Below are 21365 nucleotides of genomic sequence, written 5' to 3' on the forward strand. Positions count from 1 at the left end.
TAGGGTTCCCATTTGCCTAAGTGCGAGAGACAGCCACTTCTGACTCTTACAGCTGCCCTGACAACACTGACAGCCAGCCCGTCCCAAGGGCCTCTGCCCCGTTCCTCTCTCCTTGCCCTGATGAAAGTTCTTTCCAGTCTGGTGTAGATTATGCCCTTGCTCTCTTCCCACCTTCTGGTGTTCTACTCCCCAAATTTTCCTTTCCAAAAAGATTTAGGATTTTGAAGCATAAAGTTTAGAGACGTTCACAAAACATGTCTATTTTTTTGTCCAGTTATATCCCTTCTCTGACTAAATGAGCCGCAGACTGACTGACTGCTTGAATAAGGAGTGAGAAAATACATGGGAGAATGTGTCAAATATAATGCAGGCTATGATATTTATAAAGGCTTTCAGATATCAAGAAAATCTTCCCCTGAAGGATTTACCTGAGAGATTCTCCTCTCCTGTGGTGATAGTGTGGACAAGGAAAAGACTCATTTATCTGATAGCACTCAGAAAAACAATAACTTGCTAACACAATAGTCCTGACTTCATTATATTGTTATTTTTACAGTTATAGGGGAAATGAGCCCAATAAATCATTAAATAACATTCTCCAGGAAGATTCAGAATAAAAATCATTTATTCTAAGAACATGAGCTATATCAGTATGAAATCATTTACTCAAGGTGTAGCCAGGAGCTCCTAGGATTAGGATCTCCTACTGTGGCCACTAAACAAATTCAGCAACAGGAAAGATATGGCCCCTTAGAAGAAAAGCAGCTTTATTATAGAGAATGCACTATAAGTGCCACCTAGTGGTACAGTTGAGTAAAATCCCAAAGTTCTGGTCCCCGTCAGCAAAACTGAGCAGTGAGGGGTCTCCAGAGCACAGCACCTGAACATCTCCGTATGTTCCAACCAGAAAGCAAAGCTGTTTTCAAAAAAACTTGGTAGCTTGGCCACCTGGAAATAGCACTATGTCTTATTTCCATAGTGTTCAAGTCTTAGAACCTACCTTTCCATAAGATTGCACTGACTTCTTTTAACTTTGTACAATTCATATTCTTCAACTCCATGTCATTCCTGAAATTACTTAAATTAATGTCTCCCCTGGTGTCCAGACTTACCAATCACAGTCAAAATCTCCTAACCAATACCAACAATATCCCAGATAAAGAAGGTACAGGCTGGGTACATGTTCATAGGACTAGACCCCCAAGGCAAAATCTCCATCCAAGGTCTCAAACACAACCTATTTCTACTGGCCATGGTGATTTGAGGAGCTATAGTAGGATCATGGAGAAAAAATGCCTATTATTTTACTGATGAGGAAACTGAAACCAAAAACATTTTCATGTGTTGTTTGATAGACTTAATTGGTGATACAGTTGAAATGAGAAGCCTATATTTTTATTATATTTTACTGACTATACTATTATGCTTGTCCCAATTTCTTCCCCTCTGCCCCCACTCCAACCAGCACCCTCCACTCCCTAGGCAATCCCCCCACCATTATTCATGTCCACAGGTCATGCATGTAAGTTCTTTGGCTACTCCATTTCCTATACTGTACTTGACATCCCCTTGGCTATTCTGTAACTACCTACTTGTACTTCTTAATCCCCTCACCTCTTTACCCATTCCGCTATACACCCATCCATCTGGCAACTGTGGGGGCGACTTCTCTCAAGAGTCCCCCGGGGTGCCACACACAAAAGTGAATGTGGCCAAGACATACTGTGATCTGCTTGGGGAGGAGAGGTGAGCTGTGGCCAGTTTCTCAGGGGAGACAAAGGTCTCCAGCCCCTTCATCCAGGGTCTTTTATTGGGTTCTAATACACAGGAATACAAGGTGGCAAGGATCAAACAGTAGATAACACTTCAAAGATATCTGAGAGCTTACTATGAGTCAGTCTGTCAGGAACAGAGTTTTAGAGTTTCCTACTAGAACCCTTATCATATGAATGAAAGCACTTTTAGCAGAGCAGATTGCACAGGTTTATCAGCAAGTCTTTGTGATGCCAGATTTTTCCCCAGGACACGCTTTAGCAAGGCAAGGAGCTGTGCGTCTCTCCAGCAGGTGTTCAGACTTAAGGGGATTAGAGCCAGGAAGTGCTTCCCCCAGAGAACATGGGGACTTGGGCTTTGACAAAGCTGGGGGGCAAGAGTCCATTGCTCTTTGTTGCAGCCCCCCAAGTCCTTCCATGATGGCCTCCCAAGTGATCGAGTTTGGCTTAGGTTGCCCCCCGCTGTGAGGGGTCTTACCCATCACTGACTTCCAACCAAGCTTTGGGAGCAGGGAGAGGAAACTGAGGCAGCATTTGCTACCAGAGACAAGCTTTGTCTCCTGTGGCTCGAATTCCAAAGGCTATCTCTCACTCTTAGCCACAAGGGGAACAGATACAATTCCTAAAACCAGGCAGAGCGGTCTATAACAGGCAACCATCAAAACAATCTCCATATCCATGATTGTTTCTCTGTTCTTCTTGTTCGCTTCGTTTGTTTTTTAGATTCAATTGTTGATAGGTATGTGTTTATTGCCATCTTATTGTTCATAGTTTAGATCTTCTTTTCTTAAATAAGTTCCTTTAACATTTCATATACTAATGGTTTGGTGATGTACTCCTTCAGTTTTTTTCTTGTCTGGGAAGCTCTTTATCTACCCTTTGGTTCTAAGTGATATCTTTGCTGGATAGAGCAGTCTTGGCTGTAAGTCCCTGCTTTTCATGACTTTGAATATTTCTTGCCAATGCCTTCTAGCCTGCAAAGTTTCTTTTGAGAAATCAGCTGACAGTCTTCTGGAAACTCCTCTGTAGGTAACTAACTGCTTTTCTCTTGTTGTTTTTAAGATTCTCTCTTCATTTCTAACCTTTGGCATTTTAATGGTAATGTGTCTTAGAGTGGGTCTCTTTGCATCCATCTTGTTTGGGTCTTTCTGTGCTTCCTGGCCTTGCATGTCTATTTCCTTCAACAATTTAGAGAAGTTTTCTTTCATTATGTTTTCAAAGAAATGTCCAGTTTCTTGCTCTTTCTCTTTTTCTTCTGGCACCCCTATGATGCAAATGTTGGAACGCTTGAAGTTGTCCCAGAGGTTGCTTACACTGTCCTCATTTATTTGACTTCTTAGCTCTTGTTGTTCTGCGTGGTTGTTTTTTGGTTCCTTATGTTCCAAGTTATTGATTTGATTCTTGGCTTTATTCACTCTACTGTTGTTTCCCTGTAAATTGTTCTTCATTTCAATTAGTGTATCCTTTGTTTGTGACTGGACCTTTTCTATCCTGCTGTGGTCTTAAGTTCCTTGAGCATCCTTATAATCAGTGTTTTGAACTCTGAATCTGATTGTTTGTCTCCATTTTGTTTAGTTCTTTTTGATCCATTCTTTGGTTTGGGCCATGTTTCTTTGTCTCATTTTGGCAGCCTCCCTGTGTTTGTTTCTGTGTATTAGGTAGAGCTGTTATGATTCCCTGTCATGCTAGTGTGACCTAACATAGTAAGTGTCCTGTAGGGTCCTGTGGCACATCCTCCCCTTTCACCCAAGGTTGGTACTTGAGGGGCACCCTTCATGTGGGCTGAGTATACCTCCCTTTTATAGTTAAGACTTGGTTGCTGTTGGCAGGTCAATGGAAGGAATTTACCCAGGCCCATCAGTTGCGAGGACTAGCTGTGATCACTGACCACCAACCTCGGCCCTCCATGGAGGATCATCTGTGCAAGGGCAGGATGGTGGCGCCCTGACATGGTCTGTAGCTGTCCACTGTGTGCACAGGCCATGGGTTTTCCCAGGTGTTGAAGGCCAAACTCAGCCTCCACCTGTGTTTTGCCCAGGGCTACTCTACCCGAGCTATAAGTCTATCTAAGATGGCTACTACTTCTGCTTTGCTTTAGGCAAGGGATATTTTAGACAAAGCCAAGCTGTGAATCTAGGCTGGCTGCTACCATTGCTGTGCTTGGAGCCACTTAGCAAGAGGTATGGGGGTTGGGGGTTCACTGAGGCCAGCTGTTACTTGTTTGAAAGGATTTAGGAAGCTATGAAACATGAGCCAAGACCAACCATTCATATGGAAAAAGCTACTATTAACATCTGTAAGTTGGGTGGGACAGAGCTTCAGAAGATCTCCAGGGCTGGGCATATGGTGTTATCAAGTTTGAAGGGGTCTCAGATATGGTCTGCACCTGTCAGCTCTGTGCCTCTGTCAGGGTGGGTTCAGAAAAGAAACAATGGCCTCTGCCCACCCTTCTGTGTGGCAAAAAGCTGTCCCCCAGCCCTTGCTTTGATGCCAGCCACTTCAGTTCCTCTCTATGCCACTGGTAACTTTCAAGCTGCTACCTCAAGGCTGGAGTTGAGAAGGAGTGACTCTAAGTAAGTCCATGTGTGGGTTCTTTAACAGGAACTGCTTAGGACTCCAAAAGTTTCTTCCACCAGTTCAGTATCTACTGATTTTTGCATCCAGAAGTTACGGGGACACATTTTCTGGCACTGGAACCCTGGGCTGAAGGGCCTGGTGTGGGGTTGGAACTCCTCACCCCTGAGGTGTCCCTCCCAAATTTTAATATACCACACATGGATGTGGGACCAGCCTATTCCACATCTGTACCCCTCTTACCAGTCTGGATAGAGTTTCTTTAATTTTGCAGTTGTCAAACTTCCATTCAACTCACTTTCTGCCAGTTCTGGGTGATGGTTATTTCATAATTTCACTGTAATTTTGATGCCATTGTGGAAGGATGTAAGCTGTATTTAGGTATGCCACCATCGTCATCAGAAGTCAAGCCAAGCTTTTAAATGTCTAGTCCAGAATCCTTTCCATGTAATACCTCAGTATCTTTTTAGTATAGAATATTTTTAGTATAGAAAGAAGATTCAAAGAAAACTGCTATGATTCCTGGTCTAGGTCCTAAACTTAAGTTTGCAGAATGAGGTAACATTTAATAGGTGATTAACAAAGCTTGCCTTCTAATGAAGTTTTCATCATTGAGCAATGTTTCACACTGCTGTTGAGGACCAGGCACCACTGAATCATATTTGATGCTGTTTTGTTGGTGTTATATACTATGCAGCACCCCAGCACAGTCAAGAATGTATTCCCCTTCCTATCCTGTTCCCAAAACATCCTGGTCCATGTGTGAGGGAGGAGCCCTCCCCCCCCAAAAAAACAATTATCTTCAGGAGGCCAAGCCTTTTGTGGTACAGGCTTCCCCCACTAGGTGAATGTTCTAGGAACCCATTTGTTATCAGCTTACCAGCTGGCATTGTTATAAGAGGCTGCGTTCAGCTTCAGTGCGTTTTCTTTCTTTCTTTTTTTTTTTGTTGAAGACTCTTTCAGCACGTTTGACCATTTCATGATGGGTGATTTATGAGCGCACCAGTCCACACTGCACTGACTGTTCAGCAGTTTTTGACCCAAAACAGCATGACCCCCATGCCTAACCCTCCCTATTCACCTGATCTCATCCTGAGCAACTTCTTGTGTTCCCTTGGATAAAAAAAAAAAAGTCCTCAAAGAGAAGTGTTTTGCTGGTATTAAGTAAAATAAAAAATGGCAGAAGCACTAAAAGGTATGAAAATCAAAGAGTTCAAAAACTGTTTTGAGCAGTGGAAAAACACCTTGATAGGTGTATTGTACCAAATGGAGAGTATTTTGAAGGTGACTGAAGTTTAAACATGTAAGAATAAATACACAATTTTTACACATAAATTCAGGGTTTTGGGGAATCCCCCTTGTATACTGTTATTTTGTTGTAAGTCCTTAATCACCTTAGGTATATTTTCATATGTCATACTTCTTGCTTTAGGGGGAAAAGTTTTCAAAATATAGATATTGATTTGCATCTTTTTTTTCTTTTTTTAAATTTATTTAATTATTTTTCAAGTACAGTTTTCTGTCTATTACTCCCATCCCATCCCACCCCCCGTGGTGATTTGCATCTTGCATGGGAGATAATTATAGATTATCTCCTATATTCAGAAAAAATCAAAATTAACAAAACTTTGCTAATATCTTCATACCATTACACACAAAGCTAGGGCAAAATCTCATAAATATTTTAATACTTATTTTCTGATATTTATTGTTCATTTTCCTCTGAGACTCTTCACACCAAATGAAAGTAATGTTTTTAAACCTTCCACAAATGTAGATGGCTTTCTAAAGTATGAGAAAGTTGATTTTTTATATTTTACTTAAAGATAATAAAAGAAATATTTAAAACTAGTCATCCTTTTGCTCTCACACTTTTATTTTTTCAGTTTCTAATTCTTGTTAAGCTAAGCAATGCTTGGCTTTACCATTTTTGCCTCAGGTGAAGTTCATTTAAAATTATTTTCTTTTTTTATTTCATCACACATCTAGCAGAAAATAACATAATTTGAAAGAAAATATTGAGCCCAATGTTCCAATCACTTAAATTTCCTGAAAAATAAATGCTTTCCTACCTCATTAGCAACCAGAAGCAGGGCATCTGTTACACCAGGGTGAAGGGTGAGAATTTACAAGCCGCGATCTCGACAGTCCTGAAGCTAATGAGGGCAAGAATCCGTGCTGATGTAAGCTGGTCGACACGGTCTTTTCCTATAGGAATCAGCCAAGAGTCATTATTAAATCTCAACTGTTACCACTGGAGACTTAATAGCCTCACCCCAAGCCATTTTTATTTCTTCTCCTAAATACAGTTTGCTAGAATTCCCTCTGCTGTGCAGCAAAATTGCTGATGAGTCAAATGGGACTTACACCTTCCCTCACTGGTCTAGTAAGTGGGTTCCCTGGCTGCATGTTCCTCTCCCCTCCAGTGTTTGTGGGCACCGTTTCCTTCACCCGCAGACGCTCAGCATCACCTCTTTATAGCCCCACACCAGGAAATGAAGATGATGGTGATCTTCTGAGCCATTAATTTGCAACTCTTCTATAATTGAAGTTATATGCAAGAATGCAAAAATATTTGGCTAAGAAAAATAAACCAGCTTTCTATGAAACCTGCTCTTTATAGTACATATTACTTGTTCCCAAATTAAGCTAAATAAACATCATTTTCATGAAGATCATGCAGAAGGTAAAGCAGTAAAAGACTTTCTTGCCGTTCTTTGCCTCAGCAATCCCCTGCCCTCCCCCCCACCACCACCTAAATTCTGAGAGAGCCAATTCAAGTCCTGATGCAAAAACATTTCACACGATGGAATTTACTAAATTCTGATTCCTGCCGAGCTTTCACGTGGACAAAAATAACTACCAGAAGGACCACAAATGTAGAAGTCAACAGTTAGAAATTTCTTAGAAACAGAAGAAGATCATGAAAGAAATTGAAAACATTGCTAGCGTTTCATCTCTGTCTCCATGGCAAAATGAGTAGTTTCTGCATCAGTTTCTGGAGGAGGAGGAAGCGGGGCATCAATTTCCTGTGCGTCTGATTCCCCCATGGAGTCAAAACATGAGTACCGCAGATACCAACTGAAGTCTTGTGAAATATATTTTAGCACGGTATCAGAACCCAGTTGGAATACAGACTAGAAAGTTCAAAAGAAAGTTCACATGCTTCGGGCATGTGCAGTTAATATAATCTATCCAAACAGGAGAGACCTCTTTCATCACACAGGTGTCTGTTCTGATGACCTGGGTACTAAGCTAGCAGGAAGCATCTTTGCTGAAAAAGAATAGGGAAGCTTCACACCTGCTCAGAAGAGACATTCCCTATGGCTAGAAAGGAAAAGAACAAAAGGAGAAAAGTGCCCTTAGAGGAGGAAAGTGGCCCTGCTGAGCCTATTGCCTCCCAGTTGCTCTGTCTGCAAACGCATTTCTTCTCCTCTTTGCCTCTCTGTTTCTGACTTCCCATCTGCATTTCTTCAGTTTAAACTTTTGATGAATTTTCACATGTCTCTGCAGTGATTTGGCTGTACTATGATTAACAACAGACTGAAGTACTTACTGTAGCCCCTTCTGATACAGGATGCAGTTGGAAGGCAAGTCACACCTGCCAATCAGGGGCATTTTATCCTAACAGCCAATGAGTAGAATTATCCATCTAGACTCAGGAGAATCAAATTGCCTACCACAAAGGAAGCACCCCCATTCTGTAAGTGTACTGGGGAGATACAGTCAAGTGACAATCCTCCTAATCTACTGGCTCACCTATTTGTGAGCTAATCGGCTACAGTTCTAGATCAAATCTTTATTGAGCTGGGCTTTGTGTTAGGCACCAGATAAAACAGAGAAAAGGCAAACGTGAGCCTTACTCTTGAACGTAAGAATCTAGAGCGTGTCCTCTCTGCTGCTACTCTGGAGGCCTCCCTCCACAGACCTCTATTAAGACACAGGCCACTCAGGTTATGCCTGGTTGAGATGAGTCAGGGCTGAAATCCAATTTGCACTCTGCTCTCCAAGACTCTACCCTGCCCAGAAGGGACCCCTTTTAAAAAGCCACACACAGGCAGCACCACGAGCCAGAGCCCTGTATTAAAGCACTGCTCCCCCCTCCACCGGAGAGGCTGCACCTTTCCTTGCCCTGGGGTTTCCAGTCCAGTAGAAGCCACACTCAGCCTCACAGGCTAGAGTTGAGGTAAATTAATAGGAGTGGACAGGAGCATTCAGCTTACAGAAGAATGCAAAAATTCATACACTAGTGGGACAATAATAGTGCAGCCAGTCTCAGATTTCTTGGAGCTTTTGACCTAAGGTACTGTTTCTTTTGTCGTCTTATTTTAAAGTCTCAGTCCAGCTTTTCTCTCTGAGCTAATAAACACTCAGAAGTCCAGAGTTCTTTGTCCAGAATACATTTACTTTATCATGTATTTTTCCCTCCTAACCAGGGCAAGAGCTTTTCTCCGACTTACTACATCCCTAGACTTATAATAATCAGTAAATTTGCAAAAAGGCAAAACATAGCTAAGGAGGAAGCCAAGTTTGAGTAAATGATTTGTACATGAAGATAAGGAATTTCATATAGTTCATCTGCTGCTAACCAGTTCTGCAGTTTACAGACAAGAGAAATGACACATTTTTGTCACCTGTCTGCTGCCTCTCTTGCAAAGATAAACCCTTAATTGGCAAACCTTGCTATCTAATGGCTTTTTATGTTATGGTCTGATAGAAACAATCTGTCCAGGCTTTGTGACAGAGTTGTTTTATAAATCCTTACTAATAAGCAGGGAATAGCCTAATAATGCTTATGTTCTTATTTTGGTATTAAAATTTTATGCTAGCTTTAGTCAAAACAAATACTGACTCTGTCACTTAAAAATGTAATTATTAGCAGTCTTTCAACTATAACGAGTTAGCTCCTAAAGGTTAGTTTTACGTGTAGTTCTCTGGCAGCTTACATATGGTTCTTGCATTAATTATTTGAAATCTGTTTAGCCCACAAACATATTTCACCCCCCAAAATCAAGTATTTTGTATTTTAACACAAATCATGAATTGCCTCCCCCTTCCCTGTAATTGAAAAGCAATTAGAAACTGCACGTAAATCCAGTTTCCATGTAAAATTAAACACCAGTTTCGTATTGACTAGCAAGCAGCCATCAACACATGCATTAAATGGTACCTGACAATCATTAATCTGATTGTTTCATCAAATGAATTACCCTTGTCGCTCTTTCACACAACTTGCCTCACTGGCACAACAGGCTTCAGATGATAGCACATGGAATTGTCCGTCTAACCACCACCCAACCCACAAAAAACCTTAAGTTATAATACAAGGAAGAGTATGGAGAAGGTTAACCTAGTAGCATAGGTTACACCTAAATGTATTTCTGTTATCTGCAGCAACCCCTATGACATGACCCCTTCCCCATAAAACCATTATAAACCCTTCCCGTGAACTTTTCCAGCCTCTACGTAAGTTCCAGGCAGCCATGAGATGAAGAAAAGTCTGAGCCAGAACTCCCGGAATGCCTGCTTCCTCCTCCTGAGAAGCCTATGTCGCTCTGTCAGTCGAGATTTGCCTAACACATCTTTTCCCAAAACCACCAACTCCTCCAGCCTGGGTTAGGTGTGACTCCATCTCAGCACTTACTACAGATTCATAAACATCTGTTTAGATGTCTTTCTCTCCACTAGAATATGAGTCCCTTGAGGCTAATGATAGTGTATTTGAATCTCTGTATTCCTGGTACCAGCCATGCTGTCTGGAACATAATAAATGCTCCATAATTGTTTGTTGAAGGTGAGAAATAAAAACATAAGGATGGAGCGATACACTTCCTTCAGTGAAAGACTGGTTGGGAATGCTGCTCTATCCATTAACTTCCTGAAGAACTACATCACTACAAAAGGTGGACTTCCCTTCAAAGTTCCAGTCACTTTCAATCCCCATAGCATAGTTATCTCAGTTTAAAGGATGATCGTATACAAACGAGGCGAGTTCCTTTAGTTCATTGGGCAGCTATCCCTGTCACATACCAGGTCAGTCCTGAAGAGCCAGGATGATACAGAATGCCACCTACAGTTTTTACAGCGAAAGAAGCTAGCAACAGGAATATCTCATTTTGCCGTGTATAATGTACACATTTTTGCCCAAATTTTTGAGGGAAAAATAAGGATGTGCATTATACGTGGGTAGTACTAATTCTGTACCCATGTAAATGTTTGTTAATTCTTTTACTTATGTTTATGCGTTAAAAGTGTAACTCTAGAAAGCAATGGTGATATCTGTATGCAAAATAACATCCTGGAATATGATAATTGGTTTTGTTTCTAATTATAAATAAAGAGATCATTGAATTTAATAAAAAATTAAAATAAAAGATTTTTTCTAAAAGTTTGGGCCTAAAACATGGGTGCACATTATACATGGCAAAATATAGTAGTTACCAATTAACCATTTATCTGCGGGTTTTTAAGTCCTCTAGATCGTTTTCTCATTATCTTGGCTTCTAAACTCAGGAAATCCTGAGAGTCTTGCCTTTTCTGATATGCAGGTAAAATTGTCATATCTGCTCCATAGTCATTCATGTTAACTAAAAGAATATGTTTCAAAAATATGATTTGCTGACTATTGCTTTCATTTAATCACTGGTACCCTTTGTTAAGTCCTTGAACGAGTTTACAATTCAACCTCTGAGCTCAAATCTACCCTCAAGAAAATAGACAAACTTTATGGTCCTTAAAATTGCATTCTATCACTTCTTTAATGAAAAAGGACACATATATCACCTTTGACTAGGCTGCTTTCATGTAGATTTATGAGAATTTGGCAACTTTAAAAGTTGAGTCTTGATGTGTTTGTCTTACAAACCCATGAGGTTGTTTATTTCCAGTTTAAATCGCTAAGGTGAGCTGCTCACGAGCTGAAGCAGCAGCCATCATCTGTCCATCTGCTACACGGCACCCCAGAAGGGCCGTGGGCACAAGGAAAGCAAAGGGTAGGAACGGAAAGAATGTCTCTGCTTGTTTTTTAACTTACATGCCTGGGACAAATCAAGCCCAAGAGTAGCTGCTAAGGGGAAAGGGAGGCTTTTTGGCATTGCCACAGGAAGAGGTGGGTCAGTTGGCCAGACACAGGAGGATGCCTTGTGAAGGAGTTGGGGGGAGTGAAATCAAACAGAAAGCAATTCTAAATCAGTGTGATGTTAGAAACCCAAAACAATAAATTAATCATTAAGAAGGGGTTCAGGGGGAGAGGTGACGGGGAAAGGCAGACAACTATACTTGAACAACAATAAAAAAGTGAATATTTTGATAAAGTGAGATACTGAATTTTCTGGTTTCCCAGTGCATATAAAAATTATATTTACACTATACTGTAGTCTATTGTTTTCAATAGCCTTATGTCTAATGTATATATGTATGTATAACCTTTAAAAAAAGAAGAAGAAGAAGAACTGTATTTAAGGGCTCTCTCTCTCCCTTGCTGGGCTGTAAAATTACTCTTCCTTAGAGTCTCTAGAAGTGAACCAAGAAAATGTACCTCAAAAAAGTGAGAAAACATTCAGTTTCAGGTGATAGGAACACACCCCTTGACATGTGGTTCCTCAACCAGGTCATTACACCACGCAAAGTGAGACGTGAAATCCCAAGTGTCATGTGTCCTAATCACAAAGAAATCACCCTGCAGACTCTGGAACCCAGGTCGACAAACTCTCCAGCCTAAAGGCTGTGGCCATCAGAAATGTACCTGTCACGACTGGTGTGGCTCAGTTGGTTGGAGCCTCGTCCCCATAACTGAAAGGCTGCAGGTTCAGTTCTTGGTCAGGGCACATATCTAGGTTGTGGCGTCCATCCTGAATCACAGGTTTACGTCTGGGCACAAGGGAGACAACCAACTGATGCTTCTGCCTCCCTCCCTCTCTCTCAAAAAGCAATGAAAAGAATGTCCTTGGATAAGTATAAAATAATAATAATAAACATATGAACCTTTAAAAAAGAAATGCAACTATTATTATCCTTTCTATTTGTTATAATTCTATTCTTAGCTGACAGTTATTCTGTCAACATGAAAGCGTGAGTCAAACTTCTGACTGACAAAAAAGCATTGATTAATATGGACACACGAGGAGTTCTGTTGAAAATGCAGGATTCTCCTCCAGACAGTGCAAGCACACAAAGCCACAGTTGCTACTGCAGTAACCAGCTTACACAGCTTGTTATTTTTAAATACATCCCTTCCACAGGTAGGTCTCTCCTTTGGAGCAGTGGATTATTGTTTAGCAACTTCTGAACAAGAAGGGTGTGCACACAGTCCAGCAGGGACCCAAGAGGGACTCTCAGTGCCTCTCATGTTAGATTTGCTAATCAATTCACTGTGGCTAAGAAGAAAGTCAAGGTACACAGTGGGTATTAGAATAGTAATTTTAGGCAAACAGCATTACCCACACAACATAACACATTTCAATTGTTAAAGCAAAGATACTGAGAACTTCCATCTCAAAGCCCATGGACTCTTAACAGCTTGTAAAATTCAAAGTGAACTCTTAAGTGTTTTCAATGTTGTTGATCAACACCTGGAGAACTTCTGTAGTTCTATCTCTTTTTTTGTTTGTTTTCAGTGGTTGTGTAGTGTAAGGTTAGGGCAGCAGTTCTCAACAGGGGGTTACTTTTATCTCCAAGGAGATACTTGACAATGTCTGGAGACTTTTTTGGTTGGTGTGACTGTGAAGGAAGGTGAAGGGGTGTATTTGTTGACTGGTGGGTAGAGACCAAGACACTATGAAACATCCTCTAGTGCATGGGATGGCCTCACAATGATTATCTGGCTCAAAGTGTCATTAGTCCCATTGTTTAAAAAAATAAAAATAAAAAGGAGAAATAAGAAACATTTTATTATTCTAAATATTTTATCCAATTAATGCATACTCATAGTTTTAAAAGTTAAACAGCACTAGTAAAAACTTCTCTTAACATACTCATACGAACGGTTCCTATTTGAGCAAGTTCAGATGGTGTTATTGATACTTTATTTTTGCAATAGGAGGATTTAGCATTCTTTCAGCACCTCACTCCTTCAATTAATTCCCTGTGTAATTTTCCTTTTTTTTTGTTTTTTGTTTTTTGTTTTCTCTTTCTTTCTGGAAGGTTTTCTTAACTTTATTTCCAACCCTTTCATTGAATTTTAATTTCAGCTGTTGCACTTTAATGTTTATTCCCAAGGGCTTTTTCTTGATATATATTTTTTAATGGCAACCTGTTTTTGTTTCATGAATAAACTGTCTCCTCACATTCCATTTAGGGTATAAACTATATTATTTTTAAAAGTTACTTTTGCTCACTGGTTTGTTTCCGTTTCCTTGACATCTATCTTTTGTTTGTTTGTTATGGTCCTCTCTTTAATGCAGGAGCATTTACTTAACTAACCCACATGCTGTCCATTTATGTTTAAAAGTAGAAAACTAAACAATATGCATGGTTAGGTAGGGCATCCCCCGGGGAACTCACAAAGCACAGCCTGGTGGCAATCAGCCATACGAATCTTAGTTCCAGCTGCTGGTATTTATACTAGTCAGGATGGACTATGCAAACAACCCTAACTTTCTGTGGTTTACAACACCAGGTTCTTTGTCTACTGCAGGCCATGTGGTCTATAGACAGTTGTGTCCCTCCCGGTGGCTTAAGCATCTAGGAAGCCTCCAGGTTGCAGTTCCTTTGTGCCAACACAGTTTCCATGGTCATTACTGATGAGTGATCTCTTCTCCTTCTGGCAACCCTATGATATTAATATTGGTACCCGTGAAGTTGTCTGAGTCTCCTCACACTATCTTCATTTTTTTTCTTTTTGCTACTCTGATTGGCTGTTTTCTGCTTCCTTATATTCCAAATTACTTATTTGATTCTCTACTTCATCTACTCTTTTGTTGATTCCTGTTATTTATTCTTCATTTTAGTTAGTGTATCCTACATTTCTGACTGGTCCTTTTTACAGTTTTCATGTCTTTTTTATGGTATTGAAGTTCTCACTAAGTTGTTTAAACATCCTTATAATCATTGTTTTGTTTTATTTTTAAATATTTTATTTCTTTTTTTTTCCTTATTTTTAGAGAGAGGGGAAGGGAACAAGAAAGAGAGGAAGAGAAACATCAATGTGTGGTTGCCTTTCACATGACCCCCACTGGGCACCTGGCCCGCAACCCAGGCATGTGCCCGGACTGGGAATCGAACCACAACCCTTTGGTTCTTAGCCTGTGCTCAATCCACTGAGCTACACCAGCCAGGGCCCATTGTTTTTAATTTTATTTGGTAGTTTGCTTGCCTCCATTTCATTTAGTTCTTTTTCTGGAGATTTCTCCTGTTCTTTCATTTGTAAGCTATTTCTTTGTCTCCTAATTTTGGCAGCTTCCCTGTGTTGTTTCTGTTTTTTGTTCTGGTTTTGTTTTTTTCCCCTGTGTATTAAGTAGAGCTGCTATATCTCCTGGACTTGTTACAGTGGCCTTATATAGTAGGTGTCCTGTAGAGCCCAGTGGCATAGCCTCTCTGGTCACCCAATCTGGGCACTCCAGGTATACCTCCTCTGTGGGCTGCATACACTGTCTTATTGTAGTTGACTTTTGATTGCTGTTGACATATCACTGGGAAGGATTGACCTGAAGACTGATCAGCCGCAAGGACCACCTGAGACTACAGCAGAGGAGCAGCTTTGCAGGGAATGACACCACAGAGCAGAACTTTCTTAAGTGGGACTTTGATGCCTGCCGAGTTCACTCCTTGTGCTGCTTATGGAGGTGGTTAGGTTGTAATCCAATATAGTCTAAAGCTGTCCACCAGGTGCACTTGCTCTGGGGCATCCCAGTGGTGCAAGTCAGCCACTTCCTATGCCATGCACAGGGCCACTAGTATGAGTTAAGAGTGATCTGCTGATGACTGCTACTTTTGCTTGGCTTGGAGATGCCCAAGTGAAGCCACACTAAAAATTGAGGCTGGCTACTACAAGTAGCCAGGGCCACTTAGCAATAGTTCCAGGGCATGCCAAGGCCAGATGCTGCTCGTTAGAGTGATTTTAGGAAAGTCCAAAGCATGAGCCAAGAGAGGCTGTTTGGTGACAGTGGCTTGAGTGGGCCTGAAAGCTGGGTGGGGTGAAGTCTCATCAGGACAGGGTGAACAGTGATAACCAGGTGGTTGAAGTCTCAGATATAGAGCCCACCTGCTGGCTCTGGAAGGAGGGCTCAGCAAAGGGACAATAGCCTCTGTCAGTATTTCTGTCTAAAAGAAAACCATCCCTCCAGCTCTTACCCTAATGCCAAAAAATTCAGTTCCTCCCTGTATATCCCTTGTGTCTTTTTACCTACATCCCCAATGCCGGGGCTCAGATTGAGTGAGTCCAAGTGAGTCAGTGTGCTGGCCCTCCTAGAGGAATGCCTGGGACTCCAGAAGCCCTCAGTCTCTCTTAGCAACTACCCCTGCTGATTTTTACAGACAGGAGTTTTAGAGACTTCTCCTCGCAGCACTGGATTCTGGGCTGGGGGTTCTGATACAGCACTAGGACTGCCACTCTTCTGCAGCTGAGGTGTCCCTCCTGGACTTTAATCACCACGTGAGGGGTGGGACCAGCCCCTTCCACGTTTCCATACCTCCTACCAGTCTCGATGTGGCTTCTTCTTTATATACTTAGTTGTAGGACATCTGCCCAGTTAGATTTCTAAATGATGACTATTCTGCAATTTAATTATAATTCTGATGTGGTTGTGGGAGGTTCCAAGTATTGCATTTACCTCTACCACCAACCTTGACTGGAGCTCTCTTTCTGCTTCTTCAAGAATGGGATTGCTCAAAGAAGGAAGAAATTTTTTTAAATTTATTTCTGTTTTTTAAATATTGAACATTTGAATTGGTGGGCTGAGTAAAAAATAATTGCCTTCCCAGTGTGGGTGGGCCTCATCCAATCCAAAGAAGACCTGAATAGAACAAAAAGGTGAAGTAAGGGAGAAACAGCTTCCTCTAACCAACTGTCTTTAAGCTGAAACAGATGTCTTTTCCTGCCTTCAAAATCAGAGCTAGACTGGACTTTCCACATGTGGCCACTCCATTCACCTCTATGGGCTTCCTCACAACCTGTCTTTGAGAACAAACACTCCAAGAGAACAAGACAGAAGTGTGTTGTATATTTATGACCTATATGTCTAACCTCAGAGTCACTTAGCCTCACTTCTGTCAAGGCAATCACAAAGGCCAACCTAGCTTCAAAGATAAAGGACATAAACTCCAATGCTTGATAGGAGACTGACAAGGTTCTAGGAAAGCATGTGAGTTAAGAGAAATGGTTGCCTAAGACAGGGAAACAAGAATTTACCATTATAATTGAGCACAGGCCTGTGAACCACACGATTGAGGTTCGATTCCCAGTCAGGGCACATGCCTGGGTTGCAGGCCAGTTCCCAGCAGGGGACTCATGAGAGGCAACCATACATTGATATTTCTCTCCTTCTCTCCTTCCCTTCCTCTCTAAAGATAAATAAATAAAATATTAAAAGAAAAAAAAAGAAATTTAAAAAAAAAGAATTTACCATTATAGTCCTGCCTAACCACTCATATAAGAACTTTACTAATGAACAGACTCCATTATCATTGATGCAGCCTCACTATGTCCTGCTGAATGGAATATCCTCCAAGGATCAAAATATAGCAATTCAGAGGAAATGCAAAACCAAGACTCACAAAAAGTGAGGCGTAGTATGTAATATTCAAAAGGTAGCAATGTTATCCATCATCTTCTCACTCTGGCTATATCTAGAGGAGTAGGTAAAGAGAGAAGACAAATCTGTCTTTACCTCAAGTATAGATAATGACCTATTTCCCCAAAAATGCTGCACTTTTTCATTTTCCTCAATATCTAAAAGTCACCAGAATGTAAGATAAGAATTAAGATCTCACAAATAGATCTACATACTGGAATTTAATTGACAAATCCATTCATTAAATAAAGTCAAAAATATTTTAGTTTTTACAACATAGCCAGAAATTCAACAGGAACAAGACAAATAGTAATTCATTGTTGTAAGTGCTATGTGGATAAGAATGGGGGATGCTCAGGAGAGATATTTAACTCACTGCTTATAACCATCATCCATGCTGATTGGGCTTCTCTCTGTTTTGTTTACTTGGTTCCTGTGCCACAGAATGTGACAAATATTTTCAATAGCACCACTGGTGCTATTTGGGAAAATGAGAAGCTATTGAAGGGATTTTAATTAAGAGAGCAGGCCAATCAGATTGGCCCTTTGAAAATATAATTCTGTCTGCCTGTGAAAAATTGAGGGGCAAGATAGCAAACAGATACTAGGAGGCAATTTCTAGAATCCAGGGAAGAGAAAGCAAAGTTAAACATGATGGGGATGGAAGAAATTTAACAAATGTATGATATTGAGAAGGTAGAAGTTAAAGGATTTTGTGACTCCTAGATGTCAGTGAGGCAAAGAGGAAGTTGCGGGGGAGGGCAATTTTCAAAGATGACCTTCAGATTTGTGATGTGGCAGCTGGGAGGACAGCAGCTGCCAAAGGCACGACGCTGTCTGACCTATAATCAATGAACATTTTGAGGCATAAAAACAACAGTGACAGCTTAGTTGCAGCTAAAACAGCCAAGGATGACAGGACATTATAAGGATGATGCTCAGATCTGGCTTGGATGGGGAACAGAAACCAAGCATTTAGGCAAGTGGACAGGATATAGTTCCCTCTCCCCCTTTATCTCCCCTGCCACACACACACACCAAAAACATGAAGATCACAGCTATTGTAAGAGAGCAGTGTTGACAATGCCCATGTTGGACAGTGTTGGAGCAGTGACGGACCTGGAGGCTTCTTTAGGGGACTTAGTAAATTGGAGTAAAATGGGAGAGATTGAGTCCCATTGGAAATACCAGACTCACTAAGAAGAACAAATCCTAAATCCTGTGCATTGCATTCTCCCCTCAAGGAATACTTTATTAGCCTTTCTATGCCAAGAAAATGTACCCAATACAGCAAGATTTCAAGAAAGCCAATAAGCCAGCATGTCATAACCAAGAAATTAAGATTATTTTAGCCACATTCCTTCAACAACTGAACTTCCTGAAATTAAAAATCCTGAAGTGAGTTTGTAGAAGTTCAACCACAATAGTCTTCAGGAAACAGCAAGCAGAAAAGTATAGCATCAAGTCTTAGAGAATTGTCAATATCAAGGCCCCTTGATATTGGTAGCTGCTTGTTCTGGAATTGTTTCTGGATCATTTCTCAGTTCTGGAGCCACCCAAAATGCACCTATATTATCATGGAATAGCACTTGATATTCTCTCTAATTCTACAAGTTTCCCTTAAATTACTTGATTTACAATTTATATTTAAGTAATCTTAATTATATTCTATTTTCAAATATCTTTATTTAATATATAAATAATCTTTCTAGGGATTTCACCTTCACTGAGGCTCTTCAAAAATTCAATTCCTCCATATTATCTTATTTATCACCGTACTCCACAGCTTTGCTTCCTTCTCTCACTAGCCTAAATTCCATACTGTAATCTTTTAACTACTCTCTTCCCAGTGCTCTCCACATACTAATCCCCTTATCTTTCTTTCACATCCACTCTGCAAATTCTAGATAAATTCAACAATCAGACTTCTCAGATCTCACACTTGGGCTGCTGAGAGCTTCTCCTGAAAACTACACAAATATGTAAATTGATGGCACTGTACTCTGGGTCTCTGATCCCCAGGGGGTCCCCATACACATGACCCTTATCCTACTCGGGTCCTCTGTTGGTTCTAGGAACCAATATTTCATGACTTTACTGTTTCACTCTTGCTGCTACCACAATTATGCTAAATCCTAAGAATTCTCTGCAAACTTCATTTTCCATAAACTCTTTGGAGCGTGTAGATACTTGGGACCTCTCCTGTCATCCTTAACTCTCCCTCCATTTTACTTCGATGATATCACTCTAACCTGGTTCTTTTACTGTGTACTTAACCATTCCCTCTTAGTTTCTCTGAAAGGTCCTCTAGCTATTCCTAAAATATCGGTATATTTTTGTTGTGTTGTTAACTTTCTTCTCTTCTCCATTGACCGGAGGAACTTCATCTACTTTAGAACTGCAAATGACTACAAATCTAGATCTTCAACAGACATTGTCCTCAAAGTCAAGGCAAAAGCTACAGATACTTCTGCCTAACTCAACATATATAAAAACAAACTTACTATCCTTATCATTTCTCCCCAATTCAATTTCAACTATTTTTCTCATATGCACTGTCTTAGAATTTGCAATCACTAGTCTTCCAACCAACCAAGGCAAACCTAAGAATTATTGCATATTTCTCATATAACCTTATCCTACAATCAATTTCACCAAATTTTGTTTATTTTACTACTAAAACATTTTTCTTCTCCATTTTCTAAAAACTGATTATGCTACTTTCTATACTTTACCTCTTTAGTCATACAGAATTTAGAGGATATTACCTCCAAATCTAGGTTATTATATATCTCTGTGGCTCTTCTCGACTTTTTTTGTTATCTTCTTTTCCTCATACCCATTTTTCAAGACTGAGAGAGTGCATCTTCTCAATTTATTTTGTTCTTAACCATCCACTTAGACTCACACTCACTAAAACTTTATCCCCCTACTAAATCTTATATATACTCTTAACAAGCATCTCTAATACAGTATCTACTTATACCACTGTTTACATGGCCATATCAATCCTATATTAAACCAAAAGATCTCTCTGGAAAATGATCAATTCTGATTTTGGTTTATATCTCTAAAACCTAGCACAATATCTGGTTCAGTAAATGTTGCTGAATGAATTAATAAATCCAGAACAATGAGCAGCTCCTGTAATACATTATTTTATACAGCAGTGTAGACATTAATATCAGGGGCTTTGGAGTCATACAAATATAGGACTAAGTCCTCAGTTTAGCAATGTAAAAGTTGCTCTTCCTTGGCAAGGTAGCCTCTCAAAATTTTCTGTCCTCATTTATAAAGGATTAAATGATAAAATATACAAAAAAGAAACCAGGAGGCAGTTGGCATCTTATGAGGACTTAATACACATTACTCATTAGTATTATTATCCTATCTTTTTGCCCATATTTTTCCTTCTGCCTGATGATTCCCCTCCCCAGGATATCCTTTTCTATTTTTTTAGCCCAGCTAGTTTTCTTTTCAAACTCAAGTATGTTACTGCCTCCTCCAAGAATCTTCTTTGACTTCCCTCCATCTCTTATAATTTAGATTGTATGGCTTTTTTTTTTTACCTTTCTCATAGAACCTTATGCCTTCTCTCCCACAGTGCATATCATACAGAACAAGCATTTGTTTGCTTTTCCAACTCTTGCATTAGACCATAAACTTGATAAGGTATGCATTCTACACCCCAGGACCTAGCAATATACCTATAGGTCCTTTGTATTGAATAAACAATCCCTGAAAGGAGAAATACTGTCTATTAAAATACTATAAATGTGGTGGACTCAGAAATATTTCTTAATGATTTGATGGTTTTAAGTGGGTGTCTTACAGCACCCAATAATGTTATTTGGAACAGATTAAAACAATTCCAGAGTGAATTAAATGTTGCTATCAGGAACAGAAAGAAATTAAGTAGCCAGCTATGATACTTCATTATTGTGCATGTGGATAAATTATGTGTAGCAAATTCCAAGCAAGCTCTTGTTTAAATATATTTGCAGCACTATCTACAACTAAATTCAAAAAGGTAAGCAGAAAGAAACTTACGGAGAAGTGATGTCAGAGAAATGACATTATCAGAGATCCTCTAGGTCTCTCCCATTAAAGTTTCAACGATTTGAACAGCTATAACTCAACAATGGATACCCTGCTCAATGTGTAAGCAAGCCTGAGATCTGTGCATTGAAATAGCTAACGGTAGGCAAGTGGGAAAAAAAAACGGGGAAAGTGAGAAGGAGAAAGGCTCAGATGAACCACGAAGGCAGTGCTGCAGCTAGGAGGTCAAGAC

Source organism: Sturnira hondurensis, unplaced genomic scaffold (genome assembly GCF_014824575.4).
Source record: "Sturnira hondurensis isolate 20B ecotype Veracruz unplaced genomic scaffold, ASM1482457v3 Scaffold0005329, whole genome shotgun sequence".
Taxonomy (NCBI): Eukaryota; Metazoa; Chordata; class Mammalia; order Chiroptera; family Phyllostomidae; genus Sturnira; species Sturnira hondurensis.